This window comes from Pelobates fuscus, chromosome 8, assembly GCF_036172605.1.
Source record: "Pelobates fuscus isolate aPelFus1 chromosome 8, aPelFus1.pri, whole genome shotgun sequence".
Taxonomy (NCBI): domain Eukaryota; kingdom Metazoa; phylum Chordata; class Amphibia; order Anura; family Pelobatidae; genus Pelobates; species Pelobates fuscus.
The window spans coordinates 87,238,353-87,262,543 of record NC_086324.1 but is presented as its reverse complement, the minus strand read 5'-3'; the positions used below and the strand labels follow the sequence as shown (position 1 = coordinate 87,262,543).

Here is a 24,191-nt window from a genome sequence, read left to right as displayed (position 1 = left end):
AGAAATAAAAAAGATGAAGAAGTTGTTCATTTGAACAGACAGGCACTCTTAAAATATAAAGATATAATATGGAATTCTAGCTAAAGGGATTTATAAAATGTAGAACGAAAAGTAGCATATAATATTCTCTTTTGCAAGAAACAGTCACTTTGAGTTTTACCAAAAAACTATCCTACAAATAATCTTATAGTTTATTATACCAAAATATGTCACATATCTTTAAGTTGCTCAAGGCCATGAATATGACCTCCAGAAATGTAAAAACATGGAAATAGTTTCAGCTGATTTTACTGAGGAGGATTCTTAAAATTGCACAGGGGCTAGTTTCTAAGCCAATTTACCTATATCCCACATATCTGTGTGTGGGAAGTTCTGGTCTAAATGTGGTTAATGTGCATTAGTGTCCAAACTATAATGACCCTATATTTCACTTAGGTCAGTTTAGCAGCTTATTATTATTTCACATGACCAAGTTAAATATGCAATGTATAAAAGTGCACATCTTTAGTATTAACATGGGGTTCGGCAGTGATTTCACTTCAGTAATTTTACTTAATTAATTTTACAGCCCATTTTTGACAACAGAATCAGGGTTTGCAACCACAGACAACTGGTGTACACATACTAAAATGATTGACAAATTACACTGTGATACACAGGGTACTCCTGGCACCATAGCCACTACAGCAGGCTGTATTAGTCTCAGTGTTCGTTTAGAGAAACCTGATGGAACTGCAGGTTAGAGCCCCTGGGTCTCCTCTCTCCTCCCCTGCTGGCTGCCACAGTAAAGTGCCTTTGAGCCGGTGAGGGGTATCTCTCCACTGCCTGTCATAGGGACGGCACTTTGATAGTGTGGGCTCTGCATGGGCCAACAGGAGAGATCCTCTGAACCTGGCATTTGCTTAGTTTGCATGAGAAGCTGCTGCAGTCACTCTGCCAGAGTACAGAGGCAACACCAGTCAAAATGTGCAGAATCAGAAGAATTCTTTATTGGAATACTTGAATTAACCAAAGCTACAGATAATGAGTGGGTCATTGAAACTATCACAAATGGCACTAATATAGCCAACAAAGTAGATACCGGTGCACAGGCTAATTTGATGCCTGAGAGCAAGTATCACCAAATAAAGAACAAAATAGAACTTCTGAAAAGCTCAGTCAAACTGAGAAGACATATAATGGGAAAGTTATCCCAGTGCTTGGCAAGTGCAGTGTGTTCCTGGAATATGGAAATCAAACGCATAAAATGAATATTCTGGAGTTCCAGGAAACAAACCAGCTTTACTGGGTCTTCAAATGTGTGAAACCTTAGGACTGATTCAAAGGGTAAATGCCATTGATGGAACGAATAAATAAGAGGACATAAAAATTTTATTAACAGACTATGCTGAAGTTTTTGAAGGAATCGGATGTTTCCAATGCAACATAAAATACAACTAAAAGAAGGTTCTCGTCCAGTAGTGGATGTCATGCGAAATGTTCCTGTTGCTCTAAGTGATCATCTTAAACAGGAACTTACCAGGATAGAGGAAAAAGATATTATAAAGAAAATCAAGATGCCTACTGAATGGGTTAATTCAATGGTGTTGGTGGAAAAAACAGATGGGGGTCTCAGAATCTGTATTGAGTCAAAGACAAAGTGTCAATTCAGAAAAACTTCAATTCAATATTTGGGAGAACAACTCACTGGAGATGGTGTTTTACCAGACATGAAAAAGCTTAAGGCAATTACTGAAATGTCACAGCCAGAAAATAAGCAGGATATACAACGCCTACTAGGAATGGTGAATTACCTTGGCAAGTTCGTAACTAACTTACCAGACAAAACTGCACTAATGGGCCAACTACTCGGAAAAAACTATGCCCGTCAATGGTCATAGAATCACCAGAAAGAATGGAAGTTATTGAAGGAAATGCTTACCACTGCACCAACTCTGCAATTATTTGATCCACAAGCAAAAGTTGTCAACTGATGCTTCACAGAATAAATTGGGAGCAGTTCTATTTCAAAATCAAGACTCGGGATGGATGCCTGCGGCTTATGCATCAAGGGCATTGACGGATACAGAAAAATCATATGCACAAATTGAAAAATAAACACTGGGACTAGTTTATGGATGTGAAAAAATGTCATGTTTATCATGTTTATTTGTATGGAAGAGTATTCTCAGCAGAAACTGATAACAAACCTTTGATGCACATCTACCAAAAGAGCTTGATAGATGCTCCTCCAAGAATTCAGCGCTTTTTGCTGAGACTTCAAAGGTATGATTTCACCTTGGATGTTATACCTGGCAAGGAGTTGGTGGTAGCTGATGCTCTGTCTTGAGCTTACTTACCCTTTAAAATGGAGGACTTACAGTTGCAGAAAGAGGTGACTGTTCGTGTAAATCTGATCTTGAAGACAGCCCCGTTTAGTCATGCAATGTGGACAGAAATTGTACAGGCTACAGATAAGGATGCTCTTCTAAGTCAAGTGAAGAAAGCACTTTCTAGTGGCAAATCTGAGACACTAATGTCATCACTGTATAAACCATTCATTTCTGAACTTTCTTTGATAAAAAGGGTGCTTTTGAAAGGACAGAAGATTATTGTACCAGAGAGTTTGCAAAGTCAAATACTGAAAAGACTACATGATGATCATTCAGGTATAGAAAAGACCAAAAGAAGAGTTAGAGACATTTTGTACTGGCCAAACATGAATGAAAGCATTGAGATAATGTTCATTCAATGCCAGACTTGCAAAAAATTCAGACCTCAGTTACATAAAGAGCCTATACTGGATACAGACTTTCCTTTGGTAGTTAGAAATTGACTTTTTTCAAAAATTTGCATCATATCTTAGTCATGGACCACTTCTCTAATTACCCAGAGATAGCATTACTGGAAGATAAGTCAGCAATTACAGTGATCAAAAAAGTGAAAGCAATTTTGGCGAGACATGGCATTGCAAGAGTAATAATTTTAGACAATGGTCCTCGATTTACTTATCGAGAGTTTAGGGTTTTTGCCAGTACCTATGAATTTGAACATCGAACACCCAGCCCGGGATATCCACAAGCAAATGGATTAGCAGAAGCTGGAGTGAAGATAGTGAAAAACATACTTTGTAAAACAACAGAAGCAGACAAGGATTCATGTCTGGCTCTTCTTAGCTATAGAGCTACCCCCTTAAAATATGGGAAGTCACTGGCAGAATTATTGTTTGGCAGACAGCTGGTCACACAAGTACCAGTTTTGAAACCTTGGAAAAGGTTCCCACAAAAACATGCAATTGAAACCAAACTGAAACTGCAAAGCCTTTGGAGAATCTCTTAAGATACAAACTTCTGTATAAGTACAAGGTCCAAACCACTGGAATACTGAAGGGACAGTTATCCAGCAATATTCTCCAAGATCATATGTTGTTGATATCATTGATGGGCAACACTTACGTAGGATTTGTAGACATTTGATGGCTATTCCATCAGATTGCAACAATTCGACAGTGAAATAAATGAAGATGAAGATACATCGAACACACCGTTGCAGCTGGAGAATGATGATGCCAGAGACATTTTACAAAGCTCGAATGACTTGCCTGCTAGTGATGCAAAGCAAGCAATGTCAGGTTGATACATCAAAAAACCTAATTGCCTCATTGAACAATGTTAAAAGAGACTGAAGTTATTTCACATAGACTACAGTAAAAAACATTTGTACTTTACGTTTTCAGTTTAAAAAAAAAAGGGAAATGTGTGATATTGAGATTATCAGTTGGTATGAATCATATCTAACCTGTTGTTATGTGCACAATGGAACAGTCAGGAAGTGGCTCTTGCATTGTGGGAGTGTGGCTGGCCATTCTTAATAAAGTTTACAGTTATGCAGGCATGTGCTTGATCTCCTTATAAAAACAAGATAAAACAATAAGAACCCTTCAAGCACCATAACCACTACACCCTGCCAGGATAGGTGCAAACTGTTTAAGAAAGGTTTATGACTTACCTGGGAACTGTCCGGCACCTTTCACCACCTCTCCTACTGCAAGAAGCTCTGTCACTTAACTAAGCCCAGGTATTTATAGGTAAGTCTGAGAGAGCCTAATGGATCTAATGAAAGCTCCTTGCAGTGAAGGAAATAAAGGGTGCCTGCTAACTCTAGGTATGTTTTCAGAGTATTGTTTAATCCTTTCTCTGGAAGGAGGCTGTAGTGTTTATGGTGCATGGAATGTTCTTTTAAAAAAAAATCTAACAATTCAAATGTTCCAAGTAAAACTTAGAACAAAAAAAAAAACAATGGTGTTCTTTCCAGTTTTATTCAAAAGAGACAAAAAAAAAAAAAGTAATACAAATTATAAAATGTAATATTATTATTATTATTATTATTATTATTATTAATAATAATAATAATTATAATAATACTAATACAAGTGAAACCCACAATGTGTTTGTTTGCAACCCTTTTGGGTACACAAAACCACTCAAAATGCAGAGATAACTAAATGAATAATTTAATCTATGTCTTTTTCATGTGACGTCTCCTCCCTCAAATGTATTCAGAGTAATGGAAGTATTTTATAAGAAAGAGATGAAGATTCTGATAAAAGTATTTGTAGTTTTTGGTACTACAGGTAAAATGTGAAGTATGTGAGTCTATACAAGAACACATTAAAACATAGTAGTTTGAGGGAAACATATCCTAATAAGTGCATTCTTTTCTTACAGCAATCTGAAGAAAAATGTTAAAGGCAAAACTAGAAAGGTGAGCTGTTGTTTTATTTTAATAGAATATTAAAAATAGACTTGAGTGGGGAATAAAAAGGTTGCAATATTCAATTGAGAAGATAACATGCACATGTGACAGCTTTGGTTGTAATAATACAGAGGAAAGGGCAAACTGATCATATAGTGAAAGAAAACACTGTAATGACTTTGGAAAGAATGTGATTAAATAAGTGCCAAATGTGATATGTAGGCTGTGCGCTTGGAAGGTTTACAATAGTGTTATTGACTATGATTAATTAGAGCATTGACACTGCTGGTTTAAAAAAAAAAAAAAAAAAACCTTTTCATCATAGTAAATATAAAGGATATTAACGTAATGTTTATAATTAAAGGGACACTCCATTTCCCAAATACAATAAAAATCAATTAATCACTATTTAGTAGGTATACCTCAATGACAACATGCATGCATTTAATTATGCATTTTTATATTGGGGGTAAATCTAAAAATAGCTTGCAAAAGCATTAGATGAGTTCTCTGCAAGGCAGGCACTCTCATCAATTGCCTGCCTCTTGAGATTAGCTGCACTGAGCTAAACTACTAGGAAGATACAGAACTAGTCTGATTGACAGACAGGAATTTAACAAAGTTAATTTATAAAAGTGTCAATTTCTATTGAAATCAACACTTTTTATTTTTATTTTTATAAAATGCTAAAAATAAAACATTCCAGCAAACTAAAGTGATTTGGGCATTTCTTTAAATAATAATGTTTTAATAGAAATGTTTTTATTAAAACCTCTGTAATGTAACTATCTTCTCCACATCTTCAGCTAAGTTCTTTTGTGTATGGCCTGTCAGTCAGTATTATAAAAATATGCTTCATGTATTATTCCCTATGCAAACATTGCATACGCAAGTAGTCAAAGTGCACTCCATGACCCATAAAGTGGTCTGATTTGAAATATGTAAGGTGTCCCCCAGCTCTGCCATTGGGGGCTCAGCAGTTTTAAAAGTAGAACATTTATTGTTTGGTTGCTGGTCTTAATTATAATAGCACAGAAAAAATGTTTTGTATTTAAAACTATGTTTGCAGCAAAAGAGTTTCAAACAGCTACTTCTAATAGTAAAGACTATTTTATACTAGAATATTGGGGACCAAATATCAACTCTAGATTAAAACCTCAAAGCATAACAGGAGATATAGTTTTATTACAATTTGTGGCTACATTTTGATCATCCTCATACTACTACAAATAATGACATAGTTGAGTGGCAAGCTGACAGATACAATCCTCATTTAAATGCCTAATTTCCACATCACACCAGTCTCAATGATCTGTGAATGAAACTGCTCTACTAGTCCACAACATATCAACAACATGCCACCGCTTCACCAGTCCATTGTACTCTTTTGTATGCATGTCTATTCTTGTAAAAAATGTCATGGTACATGTGTGTATGTAGAAAACACCTTCTTTTTCCAGTACTATAATCAGATATATATCTTGTGAATTTCAATCATTATTAAAGGGACACTATAGTCACACAGACCACTTCAGCTCAATTAAGTGGTCTGGGTGCCAGGCCCCCAGGTTTTAACCCTTCAGATGTAAACATAGCAGTTTCAGAGAAACTGCTATGTTTACATTGCAGGGTTAATCCAACCTCTAGTGGCTGTCTTCCTGACAGCTGCTAGAGCAGCTTCTGTGCGCTGGATGCGAAATTCGCATGTGCATTCCGCTCTCGGGAGCTGAAGTCGGCGGGGTAAGAGAGGTCACCAGCGCCGAGGGAGCCTGGCGCTGGATTAAGGTAAGTAGCTGAAGGGGTTTTAACCCCTTCAGCACCAAGGGAGGGGGGCCCTGAGGGTGATCATAAACTTTAGACTAAAAACAGCACTATGCACAACTCTAGATTAAATTATTATTTATAGTAGTAGTACAGTAAATTCTGTATTACACAAACTAAGAAATATACTATATAATAAAAAATCATGAAAAATCTGGGTCATACATTGTCCCTTCCTTTTCCTAACAACAGGTCAGTAAGGACTTCAAGTATCTGCTTACTGTTCACATACTGTAATACCTTCATATTTTTATTTTGTTGTTTTATGTAAGAGTGCAAAAAGCTCCTATCCCTTCCTCCATAGGCAGGTGATCAATAAAATAATTACAACTCGCATGTCACCAAGCCCCATAGGACAGTAAGAACAAACCATTTAGTACAAGCCTTTTATATAATCTCTACCTGATATATAAAAACTTTCCATCCTACATGAGATGGATGAAGGGGTAGAGGCCATACTCTTCTCTTCTCTTCATTCAGGAAGGAAGTATTTTCAAAGGTTCTCCAGTTGATACTTAGTTCTAATCTCTAGATTGTAAGCTTTTACTAGCAGGTTCCTCAATCTTCTGTTCCTGTAACATTTTGTAATTGTCTCATTTATTGGTAAAAGGCCCTCATAAGATTGTAAAGTGCTGCGGAATAAGCTGTTGCTATATTAATGCCATTAAAAATATATAATAATCACTTTTAATTTTTCTAATTGCTCCACTTGCAGTGCAGCAGACAGGGAGGTACCTTTATGGCACCAAACAACAAATCGTTTTTCACTGTTTTTCACTATTTTTTTGTATCTGAGCTGAGCTCTGGACATCAGGAGGGTACAATGTGAACACATGTAAAGGGCCCAGGGAACCAGCCTGTGCCCTACATGCACAATAAGTATACAGGTTACCACAGCAACACTTCAATACCACATGATCCCAGGACTCACCAGAAACGGTTTCATGCAGTAGAGGAGAAAGGTAAGAGGCTGAGAGCCTCTATACTGACACCAGACCACCAGGAATTGATCTGTCCCCCCTGCCTGTCCTTAGGTAAGAAAGACAGGGGGGTAGCTATAAAAAAAACAAAAAAAATATAATATTAATGAGAAAAAATCTGTTCACTCACACTAAACAAAACTCCCCTACAAACTTTCTCTGACACACATAGACAAAAATACACTCCCTGTATGTATCCTTACACACTCAAACACAGAATGCAATCCTTGCACACACATACTGCCTCCACACACATGCAAACTACATGTATCCCTTACACACACACTGCATGTACACCTTACATACATTCAAGCTATATCCACTATATACACACACCGCATGCATCCCTTACACATATTTACAATGCATGTGAGCCACTTAAGTACAACTAGACTACCAGGGAATGTAGTGTCCTAGAATTGGGCGAGGAGGCGATTCAATAAAACAACAACAAAAAAAGAAGATAATATAAAGATGCTTTAATTTCTCACCCTCTACAGAACACTGCCCCCGTCCTACCCCACCAACACACATACACGGAAACATACAATGCAACCCTTACATACACATACACTATACACACACAAGGGGCAGCCCTGGCTGGTCTTATGTCAGCAAAGAACATACTTAACAATGTTCAGTTGTGCACGAGTTAAGGCTGCAAGCTGTGCTATTAAGTAACATATTGGAGGGTTTTATGATGTCATTTTATGAGATACTCTTGTTTTTTTTTCCAGTAAATTAACTTGAAAGTGCCCATGTCAACTAGATTAGCAAACAACAAATTATCACCATTATTTTTACCCAGAGCTTGTTATATAGGATTATGTTATAAAATGCCAAGACAATCAGTGAACCTATTTTTTTTCAATCCAGTTCATTGATGCTTTTATCTTACAGGCTCTGTGAAAATCAAAGCATTACATGGGTATAGTAAGTAATAAGGCTATGTCATGCTAGAAGCAGCAGAACATTTGAAGAAAAACTGCACCTGAAGAAAAAGCAGAATTATTCCTGACAAACATGGCAGTCACTCTAGGCTGGCGGTAAAAATTGAAGCTACAAAGGTGGAAAGGCTAAGTTCAAAGCAAGCTCTCCTGAGGCATTCCTTAGCCTGACATTTGAACGAGGAAACTGCAGACAACACACACAACTCTGTCTAGTTAACTTTGTCCCAAAAAAAGAGAAAATCTTTAAAGCAAGAATTAATGTGCCATGGGGGTAAAATGAGCTATGCATATTAACAAATCTTATTTCTGGTTGAAAATGTACAGCAACGGTTCTAATGAGAGTATAAACCTAATGGTGTTCAGTATAAAGGAATGTTTTCAGATAAATTCTTAAAAAGTGACATGTTTCTGCAAAGTATTTATACTTGCGTCTATAAAATTATACTATTTTGATATTTATGTACTTTTCTAATTAATGATAGCTGTAACCTTGTAAGCAGTGGAAGCTGGCCCACAGGGGCAGGTGGGGTGGTGCCCACCCCCTTTGTTGCAATAAATAAATAAAAATCACATTTATTAGCATTTCTTTAGGAAAACAGGTGCCTGTTATGTTTATACCATTTAGATGACTAGAGATACAGCGGTTTTGAACAGGGTGTGTCCTCTCTGCATGTGTGTCAGTGTTGTATTTGTGTGATTGTATCTGTGTCTGTGTATCTGCATGTGTATATGTGTTTGTACATTTATCAGTGTTTGTGACAATGTATGTGTATTATGATCATACATTTCAGCATTCAAACGTCAACACTATGCACAAATACGCCCCTGCAAGAAAATGTGCACACTGCATTCAAATGTTAACTTACATACAAACACACCTAAATATTAAACACCAATTATTTATATAATTCAAACCTCTTCATCCAAAACCAACACTAAACATACATGCAAGCATGCATTCAAACACCAATACTACATAAAAACATATACCTACATTCAATTATACATGCTCCATACAAAAAGACACTTTCATTCAAACACACAATCACTGCTCAGTGCTCATACAAGGATGTGTAAATTGTAGATCCCCACCTGGCAAAGCATTGTGGGAATTGTACGACAGATGGGGATCTACCTTTTGGCCACCCTAGCAATAGGCGTCCTGAAAATATTGCACAAGAGCCTTTCTACATTAGTACCACCAGTGAATCAGTGGTCTTTTTATGTGTGACAAAGAAATTGGTCATGTGCCCTTATGACAATAAGCATGCATCAAGTAGGAACTAGACATGTGCAATTTGTTTTGTTCCGAATGTAAATTCGGATGAATTTCGGCAATTGCCAAAGTGACGAATTGCCGAAGATGCAGAATTTCGGACGTGCCAAACCGAATTGCTGAAGTGTTGAATTTCGGAAGTGCTAAAGTGCTTCGGATTCCTGAAAATTGGCAAAACAAGAGAGGGAGGGAAAATTACGTGAATTATGACAGGGATCTAGACCAATAAGCTAATTCCTGGCAGTGGGAGCCCTATAGATGTGTAAGTGATTGTGGTGGCAGTCCGGGCACCTAACCCTACCCTTACCCCTAACCCTAACCCTATCCTAACTCTACCACTAACCCTACCCCTAACCCTAGATGTGTAAGTGGTGGTGTTGGATAGGGATAGTGTTAGGTGTAGGGTTAGGGAGCCCTACAGATGTGTAAGTGGTTGTGGTGGGAAGAGATGAATGCTTACGAATGTCTGAATTGCTGAAGTCCCAAAGCGCCGAAGTCCCGAATTGCCGAAGTGCAGAATTGCAGAATTGCAGAAGTGCCGAAGTCCCGGAGTGCCAAAGTCCCCAATTACCAAAGTCCCGAATTGCCGAAGTCCCGAATTCTGGACATGCTGAACCAAATTGAGGTTCCGAAGTCCCGAATTGCTGAAGTCACGAATTTCGGAAGTGCAGAACCGAAACAAATTGTTTGCCCATGCACATCCCTAGTAGGAGCCAAAGAAAAACTTGGAGGAACTGTGTTTTATAAGAAACCCAGCCATATTCTATAGACAAAAAATGATAAACCATTATTAAACAGTAAATAATTACTAAAAATGTTTTATCTTCTTTTGACATGTAAATGTTTTAAAAATGTAAATGTGAAGAAGGTGTCCAACTCTTAATATATGCATTGGTTTTCTCTTCTTTTTTAAATAGTAAAACATATGATTGGAAAAAGTTACACCATCATGTCTGGGGGGATTTTATACCTCTTGCTAGATTATCTGGACATGACCTCATTAATTTAAAAAGTAAATTCAGGTAATACACAGTAAATCTACCAATTACAAAGGTACAATTATGCCATACCAGAGGTCATCTTCCTGGCAACAGATTACACAATTTACACAGCTCAATCCCAGAAAAAAAACAAAAAACTGTTTTTATTCTGGGGATCACAAATAATGCATTCTGGAAGCATGGCGATAAATAAACTGCAAAATGCAACTGCATAGTAGTGTGTTGTATCTCTGTGTTAGTAAACTGAAGTTTATTTACAAATCATTGACTTGTGGCAAATTGAAAACATACATGCTATTTAATTGCTATTAATTGCTATTTCCTGTCCTAATGTATTTTATACCCCACCTCCTATAGACTGTAAGCTCACTTGAGCAGGGTCCTCTTCAACCTATCGTTCCTGTAAGTTTTCTTGTAATTGTCCTATTTATAGTGAAATCCCCCCTCTCATAATATTGTAAAGCACTACGGAATCTGTTGGCGCTATATAAATGGCAATAATAATAATAATAATAAAATGCTTTTATGTGAAGTGCCAAAAAGACCCTCCATTACTTCTTACATTGGACATCTAGGCTAAAAGTCTATCCAACTTAAATTAACACATTTACTGTTTAGTGACTAGCTGAAAGCTTTAACATAAAAAAACTATCTCTCTACCTCACCCATGGCTCCCTCCCTTGCCACCACACAATGCTAAAGCGTTGTTAATTATTTTGTTCTGATTCCATAAGGGGTCTAGAAATATGTAAGCCTTCCCTACAAAGCTATCACTGATAAAAAATCAGTAACATTGCCAGTTCCAGAGGAAGGCCTTCACTTGCTGCAGAAATGGGGACTATAACCTTACTCCACCAAAGCATGTTCCAGTCAAACCTCAGCATCTTGCAAAGTCATGTGGTAATTGAGGAATGAGGTATTTGCTATCAAATGTGACCATTAGATGTAATCCCACCTGCAGCGTCAAGGCAAACCTTTTAGGTGGGTCCTTTCACTAACAATTCACCTTGCCTCATTGTTAGTGTTGGACCCACCAAAGAGGTTTTCCTTGACGTGGCAGGTGGGCTTACATCTAATGGCCATTGGAAACATAGAATGTGATGACAGATAAGAACTGTTTGACCCATCTAGTCTGCTCAATTTTCTAAATAATATCACCAGTCCCTTGGCTTATTTTAAGTCTAGGATAGACTATTTATTTATATATGCATAGGGATTTTGGCTAGTGTGCAGGTAACTCTTTTTTTCTTTGGTTTTGTTTTTTCTTTGTTTTTTATTGTATGTATTGGGGCTGATGTGTGCTACGGTCATTGCTGCCACCCAGTAATAGTGAAAGTTTGAACGCAGGACTCATTTTTGTATATTTGCTATCTTGTGTGTTTAACGAATATTCTTAATCATTGCAATGTCTCCATGATAGTTCTATGTTTGATATGAATCTTTACCTTACTGGTGTTTTCCAGCTGTAGGATCTTAACCACTACATAGTATTCTATTGTGTGCAATTGGTTAATGAGACGGTAAATCCCTTCATTTATACTAAACCAAGTGTGATTGATAATTATACCTTGTATTGCAAAATCTCTCTTTTAAAACTTGTGACCATTTAAAAAATATATTTTCTAGGTATATGAAGTGTGTACTACTACTTCACTTCTATGAAGTACTGAATGTCCTAAAGCTGAATATCACCATTTGTTTTCCCAAGTCCTCCATAGGTATAACTGTCCCAGAGGTACTCTCCTAATCATCTCAATAGTGTTTTGCTAATATTTTTGGCTTGTTCTACTAAGTCTTTGGACTATGATGTGATTGTTACTATTGTTGAGATGATGTTGAGGTGGACAATGTTCAGTAGACATGTCATTCTCAGGGCTAACTGCATGTATATGTTTCTGTTATATCTGTTATGAATATATTCTCACAATATACCACACAAAAAAGATTTTGGTTTTCAAAGAGTGAGAGGTGTCTAGGTCGCCCTTATTTGTTTACATTATTTGTTTAGAACAGGGTTCTCCAAACTTTAGCCTTCCAGATGTTGCTGAACTACAAATCCTATGATTCTTTGATTGTTATGAAACAGATAGCAAGAGAATCATGGGAATTGTAGTTAAGAAACATCTGGAGGGTCATGGTTTGGAGAACCCTGGTAGAGGAAACATAATTTAAAAGTTTTAAACAACCTACACTAAGCTTTGATGTGTACTCTATATAATGAAACTCATAATATAGAGGCGTAACAATTCTAGCGAGAATGTAGCATTTTGACTGATTGGTTGGTTGGCTCGTTGACAGACCCACAGAGAAGGTTTATAATACTATTGAAAATGTATTTCATTTTCATTCTATATACTTTTTTAAATTATTCTTTGAGTTGGTTGGGTCATCATCTTTTAGAACTTTATTTTATAGTCTTATATTTTTGTTTTATAAGTGTAAATTTAAATATATTTTTTATAATAATAATAATAATAACAACAACAATACTATCTTCATTGCTCCCTCTCTGCTCCCCTCATCTCTGTATTCATCACACGCACTTTACTCATATTTATCCAGCCTTTCTCCACACACCCCTCCTAAATACCCTAAATACAAGCTATCATTCCCAACATTTAAATCTTACTCCCACCTTCTCTTCCTTTCCATCCTACTACTCCTAGCATCAGGTGATGTCTCTTCAAACCCTGGTCCCTCCACTACTCAGCCACCTGGTAGAAACACCAGAAACCACAACAACTTAATACCCATTCCATGTAATTCTCACTATAATTCCTCTTTTAAAGCTGCCCTCTGGAATGCACGCTCTATGTGCAGCACCTTTAAATCTACTTCCATCCATGACCTATTTATCTCACACTCCCTAAACCTACTTGCACTAACAGAAACATGGCTCTCTCCCTCTGATACTGCTACCCCTGCCTCACTGTCCTTTGGTGGTCTTCACTTTACCCACAATCCAAGACAAACGGAGATTAAAGGTGGCGGTGTAGGTTTTCTTCTCTCACCCCACTGCTCCTTTAAAACCCTGCCCACCCCCCCCTTCCCTCTCTTTCCCATCATTTGAAATTCATTCAATTCGCCTTTTCAAACCCTTCTCTGCTAACATTGCCGTAATCTATAATCCCCCTGGTTCCCCTCTCCTCTTCCTTGACCACTTTGCTGCCTGGCTATCCTACTTCCTCTCTTCCAACATTCCATCCCTAATTCTTGGAGACTTCAATATTCCCATTAACCCACCTTTAACCCCAGCAGCCTCTTAACTACTTTCAATTACTTCCTCCCTTGGACTTTTGCAGTGGGCTAATTCTCCCACTCATGTAGCTGGCAATACCTTCAACCTTATTTTCTCTTATTCATGTACAGTATCTAATATCTGTAACACTCCATTTCCTCTCTCTGATCACCACCTCTTATCGTTTGCTCTCAATTACCCCCTCACCCAACAATCTCAGCCTAACCCGCCTCAGCTCAGGAGGAACCTTAACTCTATTGACCTTTAGCAGCTGTCAGCTGACATTGATTCACAACTGCTATCCATCCCTTCCCTCTCCTGTCCCTCACTGGCCATCTCCACATATAACACTACCCTCACATCTGCCTTGAACGCTGCAGCCCCACTCCAAACATGCAGCTCGAGGAGGACACAACCCCAACCTTGGCATAATAAATAAACACGCTATCTGCAGAGTTGCTCCCGTTGTGCTGAACGCTCCTGGAGGAAGTCCCGCACCCAGGCAGACTGTCTCCATTATAGATTCATGTTGCTTTTATACAGCACAGCCCTTGCTCTCGCCAAACAGTCATACTTTTCCTCTCTCATTAGTTCATGCTCCCGCAATCCCAGACGTCTCTTTGACACCTTTAATTCCCTTCTCCGCCCTGCTGTGGCCACCCCCCAAACTAACCTTACAGCTGATAGCTTTGCATGCTACTTTACCAACAAGATTGAACAGCTAAGGAAACAATTCTCCCCTCCTTTCCATTCTCTTTCTCAACCACACGTAAATCATGCTTTCCCTACCCTCCAGACTTTCCCCCCGGCTACTGAACAAGAGGTGGCTGCACTTCTCCATTCCTCTCGCCCCACTACTTGCCCGCCTGATCCTGTCTCATCTCACCTCATCAGATCTCTCTCCCTTTGTCTTGTGCCTACCCTAACACACATCTTTAACTGCTCTCTCTCTTCTGGCACTGTTCCTGCTGAGCTTAAACATGCCACTGTAATTCCTATCCTGAAAAAAAACATGCCTTGACCCATCCTCCCCTTCTAACTATTGTCCCATATCCCTGCTCCCTTTCTCACCAAAGCTTTTGGAAAGACTTGTCTTTACCCGTGTGTCTCACTTCCTTAATTCCAACTCTCTCCTTGACCCTCTTCAGTCTGGCTTCCGCCCTCTCCACTCTACTGAGACTGCTCTTATCAAAGTGACTAATGACCTAATCTCCGCTAAATCCAAAGGTCACTACTCCATATTAATTCTCCTTGACCTCTCTGCTGCCTTTGACACCGTTGATCATGCTCTCCTCCTTCAAACTCTTCAATCGCTCGGTCTCTGTGACTCTTTCCTCTCTTGGTTTTCCTCCTATCTCTCCCAACGCTCATTCAGTGTCTCCTTTTCCAAGGATACCTCCTCCCCTCGTCCTGTCTCGGTTGGAGTTCCCCAAGGCTCTGTCCTTGGTCCCGTTTTATTTTCTCTTTATACTGCCTCTCTTGGTAAACCTATTGTCTCTTTTGGATTCCACTACCACCTGTACGCTGATGACACTCAGATATACCTCTCCTCCCTGGACCTTTCCCCTGCCGTCCTGCAACGTGTCACTGCTTGCCTTTCTCCCATCTCTGACTGGATGTCCTCACACTTTCTGAAACTTAACCTCTTTAAAACTGAACTCCTTGTCTTTCCTCCTCCTAATACTGATCCTCCTCTCTCGCTCTCCCTTCAAGTCAGTGATATCCACATAAGTCCATCCCTGCAAGCGCGCTGTCTTGGCGTCATACTTGACTCTGGTCTCACCTTTGAGTCTCACATCCAGTTTGTTGCCAAGTTCTGTAGGTTCCAACTCAAAAACATAGCCCACATCCGCCCTTTCTACCGCAAGATGCTACCAAGGAGCTTGTCCATGCTCTAGTAATTTCCCGCATGGATTACTGTAACCCTCTCCTGATTGATCTCCCCAAAAGCCGTATTGCCCCTCTACAGTCTGTAATGAATGCTGCAGCTAGACTGATTTTCCTCTCTAGTCGGTCCTCTCACACCTCACCCCTCTGCCACTCCTTACATTGGCTCCCTGTATGCGATAGGAGTCAATTCAAAGTGCTAACCCATACATTTAAATCTCTGAACAATTCTAGCCCCTCTTATAGCTCTTCACTGATCCATAGGTATGCCCCTTCTCGTACCCACCTCCTGTACGGCCAAATCGCGCTTGCAGGACCTCTCGCGGGCGGCTCCTCTCCTATGGAATAGCTTGCCTACTGCCATCAGACTCTCCCCTAGTCTTCAATCATTTAAGAAGGGCCCTGAAACCCATCTCTTCAGGAAAGCTTATGGCCTCCCAGAGTAATCTCTACCTTACATACATGTCTCCTGCTCTCTCCTATGGGACAGTGCTTTGCTCTCTCCTCCAGCTCTGCTTCACTCCTACTTGATATTTCCTATCCTAATGTTTCTAATACCCCACCTCCTATAGTCTGTAAGCTCGTTTGAGCAGGGTTCTCTTCAACCTATTGTTCCTGTAAGTTTTCTTGTAATTGTCCTATTTATTGTTACATCCCCCCTCTCAAAATATTGTAAAGCGCTACGGAATCTGTTGGCGCTATATAAATGGCAATAATAATAATAATACTCCAAAAGGTACTCCCTATGTCATAACAAGGCCTTTATTCAATATTGTTGGATCAGCTTTACGAATGATTATATATTTTTGGATAAACTTTTACAATTATTTATTATTATAACAAATAGTAAAATGATACTGTAAGACAAATTTAATTTTGATTAACAAAATCTTTTTTTTTTTTTTTTTACTTATTAATGGCTTAATGTCACTAAAACCACACAAGATCTATTTAAATGCAACTACAAACAACTGAAGTCTGCCATACATACTGTGCTGACAATTAAAATGTAGGATGTATATAAGGATATTTAAATAATGTCTAATATCACTTACAACAAAACACAAAGCTCTTTCATGCAAAGCACTATACATTTTGCTAAATGATTCAGTATTTTTGAATCCAGCAATGTTTGTGTTTCCCTATTGAAAAAAGTTTTTTATAATAATGATAATTCTAAATATTGTCAAAGGCAACAAGAGGAATGTTCCTTTTATCAAGATGTCAAAAATACAGAACAACTAAAGACACAGGTCATAAACTTACATCTATTACTCACCACCACTAAAAAACATCTACAAAGCAAACAACTCAACAGGCAGTCGAAAGGATATCTGGATAAAGTATTTCTGACAAACCAATGAAATGAGGCTCATTTCTTGGTCATGGGGAACATATCCTTCACAGCCACCAACTGGAATAAGGCTCACTTCCTGCACCAACCACCTAAAAACAATGACAAAAAATACTTACACATGATCTAGTTCCAGCAAGCTTGTCTCTAATAATAATAATAATAATAATAATAATAATAATAATAATAATAATAATAATAATAACAACACAGTATTTAACCAGGAAAGGTACATTTATATATTCTCTGGTTTCCAAATACATCCTGGGATGCTACTTTTGCCCAACATCCTGGGTATTTGTTATAAATCTATATAGCTTTCAAATGTGCCAGAGATGCTGAAAAACACAAAACATTCTGCCATTTATGTTGTTAGACTATGAGAAAATGAGGAATTTCTGGTCACATGTACACCACCTATTCATAGCAATCACATATTTCCAATTTTTCATTGCCAGTTGATAAAGTCCTGTGTGGCGAAATGCGTTTTGGCTGTTCTTAATATATTTGATATGCATTATTAAAGGAATATTGGCCTTTTAATATTGTATGTGCCATACACCTTTTCTTACTATTTTAATCTTTTTATAGTATTATTTTACTTTATTTTTATTTATTTCAACCTGGTCATCCACTACATTGGAGCATTCACCCGTCCAAGAATCCGAGGTGGGGATTGTACCACCCACGCTACTACAGTGAGCAGTATATCCTGCTCACATAAATGTGAGTATTTTACTTTTCCACACCAACCTGCCTTATAATATATATACAGTGAGCACTATATTTGGTTTTATCTTTTCTCCATACCGAGGACCACCTCTGCCTTCCAACACCTAGATCCTACCAGTGGGGGATCGACACCACTGAATTCCAGTTATACCAGAGCTAGTCCTAGCTCTCCAATAGGTGAGTAAAAATACCACCCTGCTGTGAAGTTTCCCTGTTCCTTTTTATTGCCAGTTGCAACCTGCACTATTGGAGTCTCTTTTTTTTCTGTATTCACATATTTTAACCTGAATCAAGAGAACTCGACCATCTCAAGATCCACAACCCATACAGACTTACACTAAATCTAAGTTCCTGCATTCCACCTGGTTGCCTACCTGCTCATTTAATATCAGGCATATTGTCTATCTTTACTCTGGTTCTTACAAGTAAGTACACTACTGTATTTCTCTACAGTTTATTGTGGCGCAACCTTTGTTTTTACTGTCTACATATTTCCCAATGTCCATCGATTCTGAAAGTATGGTCATAAAGGTACAATCACGTTCTAGGCCCAAACCACAAGTCAATTTAGCTTACCATATCTTAGTGGTGGCAAAAGCCATATACATGAAATAGACGAGATGTAGATACTACAGTGCAAAAAAAATATTTTGCCAATAGGATGCCTTACCTTTCTCAACATACTCCGACATTGAGTTATGAAGCATGTTAGACCACTAGAAGGCTCACATCTCGGAAACACAAATGTATGCCTAACATAAAAAGAGGTAAGATATTGGCATAATACACACTTTTACATAGAAACACTTCAGATTGAGACTTTGTTTTTTTAGTTGTAACAATTTGCAGCATATATAAAAATTGACAGTATTGTATTTGTCAGTTGTTTTTGCTTTCTAATACGTAATACTGCCCTTTGCAATTTGTTTACACAACTGGTGGAATTGTAGATTTTTACTGTGACAAATACTGCTGCATAGATCTGAAAAAAATGGCTTAAGTATGTAACAACCCCCTCTTGATCCTCCTCTTTTTATTCTTTCTGAATTCCTTCCCAATATTTAAAAATGTTGAATAAAAATGAAATAAAAAAAGAGATACAGAACAGGAATATAAAGCTATAATGGAATGTGTTCATCAAAACAAGATGATGATCGAAGACTAGAAAAACTCTCTTCTGGTCCATTGAATCTAATTTTCTATTGCCAGATACAAATTATCTAAATCCTGCACAAACGGCATGAATCCATGGCTCCATCCTGCATTTTCTCAACAATACAGGTTGCCGATAGTGCTGTAATGGTGCAGGATATGCTTCTTTGACACAGAGACCTGATGAGAATTATTTTAATGTATTTCAGTGCCATTTATTGTTGTTGACCATGTGCATACCTTATATGGCTACAGTCTGCAAATGGGTTGTTCCAGCAGAAGAATGGAACAATAAACTTTCCACAAACACGAGTGACTTCAGTTTACTCCAGTGACCTACAGACTACCAAAATGTCAATACAAAAAGCCTTTGGATGATGCTGAACTGGATAATTATAGCACTAATATGTAAATGAAGGATGTTGAAAATCTTGAGTGATGCTATCAAGTCAAATTGCTACGAAATGTTTTTAGCACCTTGTTGAAACCATACCTCAAAAGGCCATATTAAAGGCAGAAGTATGTCCTACCTTGGACTAAAAAGAGGTTTCCGGGTGTATATATAAATTAATATTTGCGTGTATGTGTGTGTGTGTGTGTGTGTGTGTGTATAGATTTTTTCCCCCATATATATTTATGTAATATAAAGAGACAGAGAGAGTTTTTTTTGCTTTCATTTGGCAAACTGAGGCTTACAGTTGATTTCACAAATCTCAAACTACCATTACTTCCTTTTTAATGAATAGATGTTCATGGGAGCCAGCAAATACAAAATGTTTTCCATCTTTCACAAATAATTTCCAGAGCACATCTTGTCTGCCAATAAGCTTTCCAAACTTTATATATAACATTAATATTTCACGTACATTGTGCTAACAGAACCTTGACGTTGAAGACATTAGTTGAATGATGGCTAACCTTGCCATTCCAGCTGCTATCTATTCTTCTTCTAATCGTACTGAGCCAGATATCCAGCTTGCTAAAAAAGAAGTCTTGGCTTGGTATATTCAACTAAAATTAATAAAAAGAAGGCATGTCTCCTTTATGGGATGAAATAGGTAAAGCCTTGTGCCTTCCATTATATTAATATACTAGATATAGCATTTACTCAGAGTGTGTGTGTATGTGTGTGTGAGAGAAAGAGAGAGATAGTGTGTGTGTGTGTGTGAGAGAGAGAGAGAGAGAGAGAGAGAGAGAGTTTATGCAGTTACCATCACTCAATGGGAGAAATGTGCATTTGTAAATCATTTAGGAGGGTGACAAGAATAATATTTATTCACACCCTTAATGTAACCACTTCTAGGCAACTATTTAAATTCTAAATGTAGGAGGTAGCAGATATTTCATTTTCTGAGATTCTTACATTGTATCCAAATAGTTATATCTGCAGCAGTAAGTGTGGAGGATGGCAATAAATGAGGAATGCAGCAATTAACAATATGCAGAATAAAAACACCACTAGCTTGAACACAGTCCTGTTCACAGTCTCCTGCCAAAAGTTTCATCAACTCCTCCAATATGACTCAACTACACAACAACACAGCCAAGCAGTGCATTCTAACTGTTAGGGTTACTTACTCAAAACACTCCATTGATCATAACCCCCTTGGAACTGCTTATTGCATTAGCCTTGCTCCAGTTCTCCAGCAGAGCAATACCAATAATTGCAACAACAAAACATCTTCTAATTAAAAATAAATAAAATCGGCAGACTGGCATTTATAAAGCACTGTCAATTTCTCCAAAATATTCATTCACTGTGATGCGTTTCCTGGTAGATTATAACAGCATGACATCCCAGGATAAAGCTAGTCCATGCAGATAATAGCAATATATAGAGAAAAGAACGATGTATGGAGTTACTCATGATGCAAACTGGAAATCCTATCAACCTCAGTCGGCTTTGAATGTTTAAAGCACCTTGCAATATCATTGTCCATCATTGTGAAGAAAAACTAAGTTTTTTGTATCAAAAATGAAATCCACCTTAGAGTATACAGTTTGTTTTATTTTATCTACCAGAAACGGATGTGAACAATGTTAAAAAAAACTTTGTATCCTTTTTTTGTGTCCTAAAAATGCAAGTAGTTGATAGCCAGCAGGGATCAGCATTGCATTTGCCTAGAAAATGTCTTCTTTTAAAGAACAATTTCCTTGTACATTCCGATAACCAAACTTTCATAAATCAATCTTTATTTGTTCAAAGAAAAAAAAAAAAAGCCCCTTCAATATGTTTTAAGACGTCAGCCTGCTTTAATCTAGTATTGGAAAGGCTGCTATGTCTAGAATAAGCTCCAGTCGCTATTAAAAGACAATTTGAGTGGCAGAGGGCTGTATATATACATGTCTCTTTAATACTAATTATGCACTTCCTTCCACATTAGTTAACCCATCCACCCCCCCTCCTTTTTTTCTGCTTGTGTTTAAATTGCATGGACTTACCCTGGCTCTGCTGAGAAGCTGTTATTTCTGCCACCACCAGCTCTCCCTGTGCACAGTCTGAGCTCCACAATACTCAGCCAGCCCCGTGACGTCACAGCCGTGCCCCCACTCGGGAGACCCCCCTCCTTGCAGCTCAATCACATGCAGGTTTCAAGCACCCTTTGTGTGCTGGAACGTTCAGGCAACATTGGGGCAACCTCTGTCACTCTTTGATCAAGACTGGGAGGCATGCCAAGGATTAGATGTGGCACACCCATCTCAACATGCTGTTGGCTCTGGCAATAACAAGCCCATTTACAAATCTTGGAACAAATTGCTGAAATCCAAAAGGAACTTTTTTTTTCTTTTTTTTTGAAGCAGTGTTGATATTCTTAAACTGAGTATGTTCTCAATAGCTCTGGCATTGGTTTTCTTTTCCCTGCTCATCAGATGTTCATTTCAAGTATCGTTGAGCATTTTGTTTGCATGCTACAGTATGTCAAGTTATCAGCCTAGTTAGAATCTCCCATCAGGAATCCCAGAAATGTATGCTTTTTCTTGACTCCAGGCGTCCATGCAGACAGTAGCTGTATTGTCTGATCTGAAGTGGTGTTTCTTTGTGTAAACGTTGTAGACGGGTTCCAGGGATACTCTTTTGTGTTTATTTATGTGACAATAAAAAAAAATATATATTTAATTTAATTGACCAGTGGTTAACTAGAGTAATCTATTTTTCTAGACTTGGTTGGTTGTAATATAGATTACATTGAATCTATACTTTTCTAGAACAGGGCATATTATAAAAGAAATGTAACGTTTAAAGGGACGGTAAATCACGTTTTTACATCTGGGAAGATGGGGATTTTCAGCACTGCAACAACCATCACCCTTAACTAGTCTTTGCTTATACCTCCTAACTTACAGGAATAGTCCACTAACTCTTATCACCCCCTAACCTCAAGTACCCCTAATGCTAAGAACCCACAAACTCTAAGAATTTGATTGCTCAAGCAACAACATTAAAACGGGTGACTCTGGGAGCCATGCTGTAATGAGTCTGTGCACTTAGGAAGGCATTGCATTACAGCAGTGCTGAAACAATGACTAAGATTTTGAATGGTTTGTTATGACAGCAATTCTTTTAATGGATTCAGTCTCGTGAACTGAGCTTTATTGGCACTTTGCCCTTGTGACAGTCAAGAGGAAAGGCATGTCAACGTGTATAAATGGTTAGACATTTTCTATATGGTCACAGTAAACAAATATATTTGAACTATCATAGTTATTAATGTAGCACCACCCATATGGCGCACATTATCCTGTATATAAATGCTGACATATACAGTAAGTACAGTTGCCTGACTCAAATCAGGAATTTGTATTTTATATAAGAGCACGTTATTATAGTTTCCGCAACATGCTTATATCAGAATATAGTTCTATCTGCAAATATTCCTATCTATGAAATTAGCACCATATTTTCACTTTAAATACACCTGCTGAAACATCTTTATGTCTGTTATAAACCCGTTGGATATAACAGTGATCTGTTCCATGCCTACTGCAAAGTAAATTTATGTAATTCCATATAATATGCCTCAATTCACCATCGTAGTATTTACTAAACACCAAATTGAAAACTGAATTTCAACATTTAGACTACAATAGCTAAATTCAACTTTTCTCGAAGGTAGCTAAAGTCATAACTTGGATATTTTAGCAAAAAATTTGAAATTCTGTTTTTAGTTCTCTACTATTCTGAATTTCTTTAAATAGACCCATATGACCAAAGTTCCACTAGTTCCACTAGTTCCACTAGTGCCAAGGTAGGGAACCTTTGGACTACATCTCCCCTAATGCTTTTATAGCCATAATGCAGACAAAGCAGCAGAGGAAATCATTCAGTCAGTTAGTCATTGGCTGAAAGTGAGCAGTCACCAAAACCGTTCAGCCACTGAATATTGACGTCACAGTTTCCGGCTTCTGCACATCATCACTGGACCACCAGGGAATATTGGAGCCAGGTAAGAGGGAAAACCCTTGCTAAACAGTCTGCCCCATTAATGGGGATCTAGGCCAGGGTCCTCCTGGCACACAGCTGGCTGTGCTGTAGTGGTATGATGCTTGAAGTAACCTTTAAATATGTTTATTTTCAGAACAACTTCTGCATTAGCCTGAGCAGTGAGAGGCTTTTTCAATCTATCACAGCGGTCCATTGCCAGTGGAAGCTCTGGCCCTGCTTTGTACCTTCATGGATCAAAGTTTTCTTTCACCGGCCTGCTGGCAGTGAAATGTAGCAAGCGGCAGGGTAGAAGGAGGGCACGGGAGCTCTAGCTGCCAGCTCCACCGGTTTCTCTCTCATCAGCTCAGAGCATTGCGGCAGTTACCATGGCGATGCTCCGATCTCACAAGAGTGAACGCTAGCCTCAGGAGTTGAAGGCTAGAGTTCACTCCCCACTAGGAACGCCAGGGCTTCACCATGAGGACCACCAGGGATTTGAAGTAATATCCCCCATCCCTGGGCAAGGGTAAGAAGGGAGGGGGGTATGTAAAGTATTTATTTTTAATAATAATAAAAAAAAACATATAGATATATTTGTTTTGATCTGCACTCCCTACACACACACTGCACCCCCATATAAACA

The 24,191-nt window shown here is 38.2% G+C and overlaps 1 protein-coding gene across 2 annotated transcripts in view; it reads right to left on the bottom strand.

Annotated features, from left to right (window-relative positions):
- Nucleotides 1-22,045, bottom strand: part of GULP1 (GULP PTB domain containing engulfment adaptor 1) — a 670,190-nt gene extending 648,145 nt beyond the window's left edge. For both annotated transcript variants that reach the window (XM_063430129.1, XM_063430126.1), the window contains exon 1: nt 21,568-22,045. The gene's annotated coding sequence lies outside the window, so the exon portion shown is untranslated. The remainder of the gene's footprint in view (nt 1-21,567) is intronic.
- Between the last annotated feature and the right edge of the window lie 2,146 nt (nt 22,046-24,191).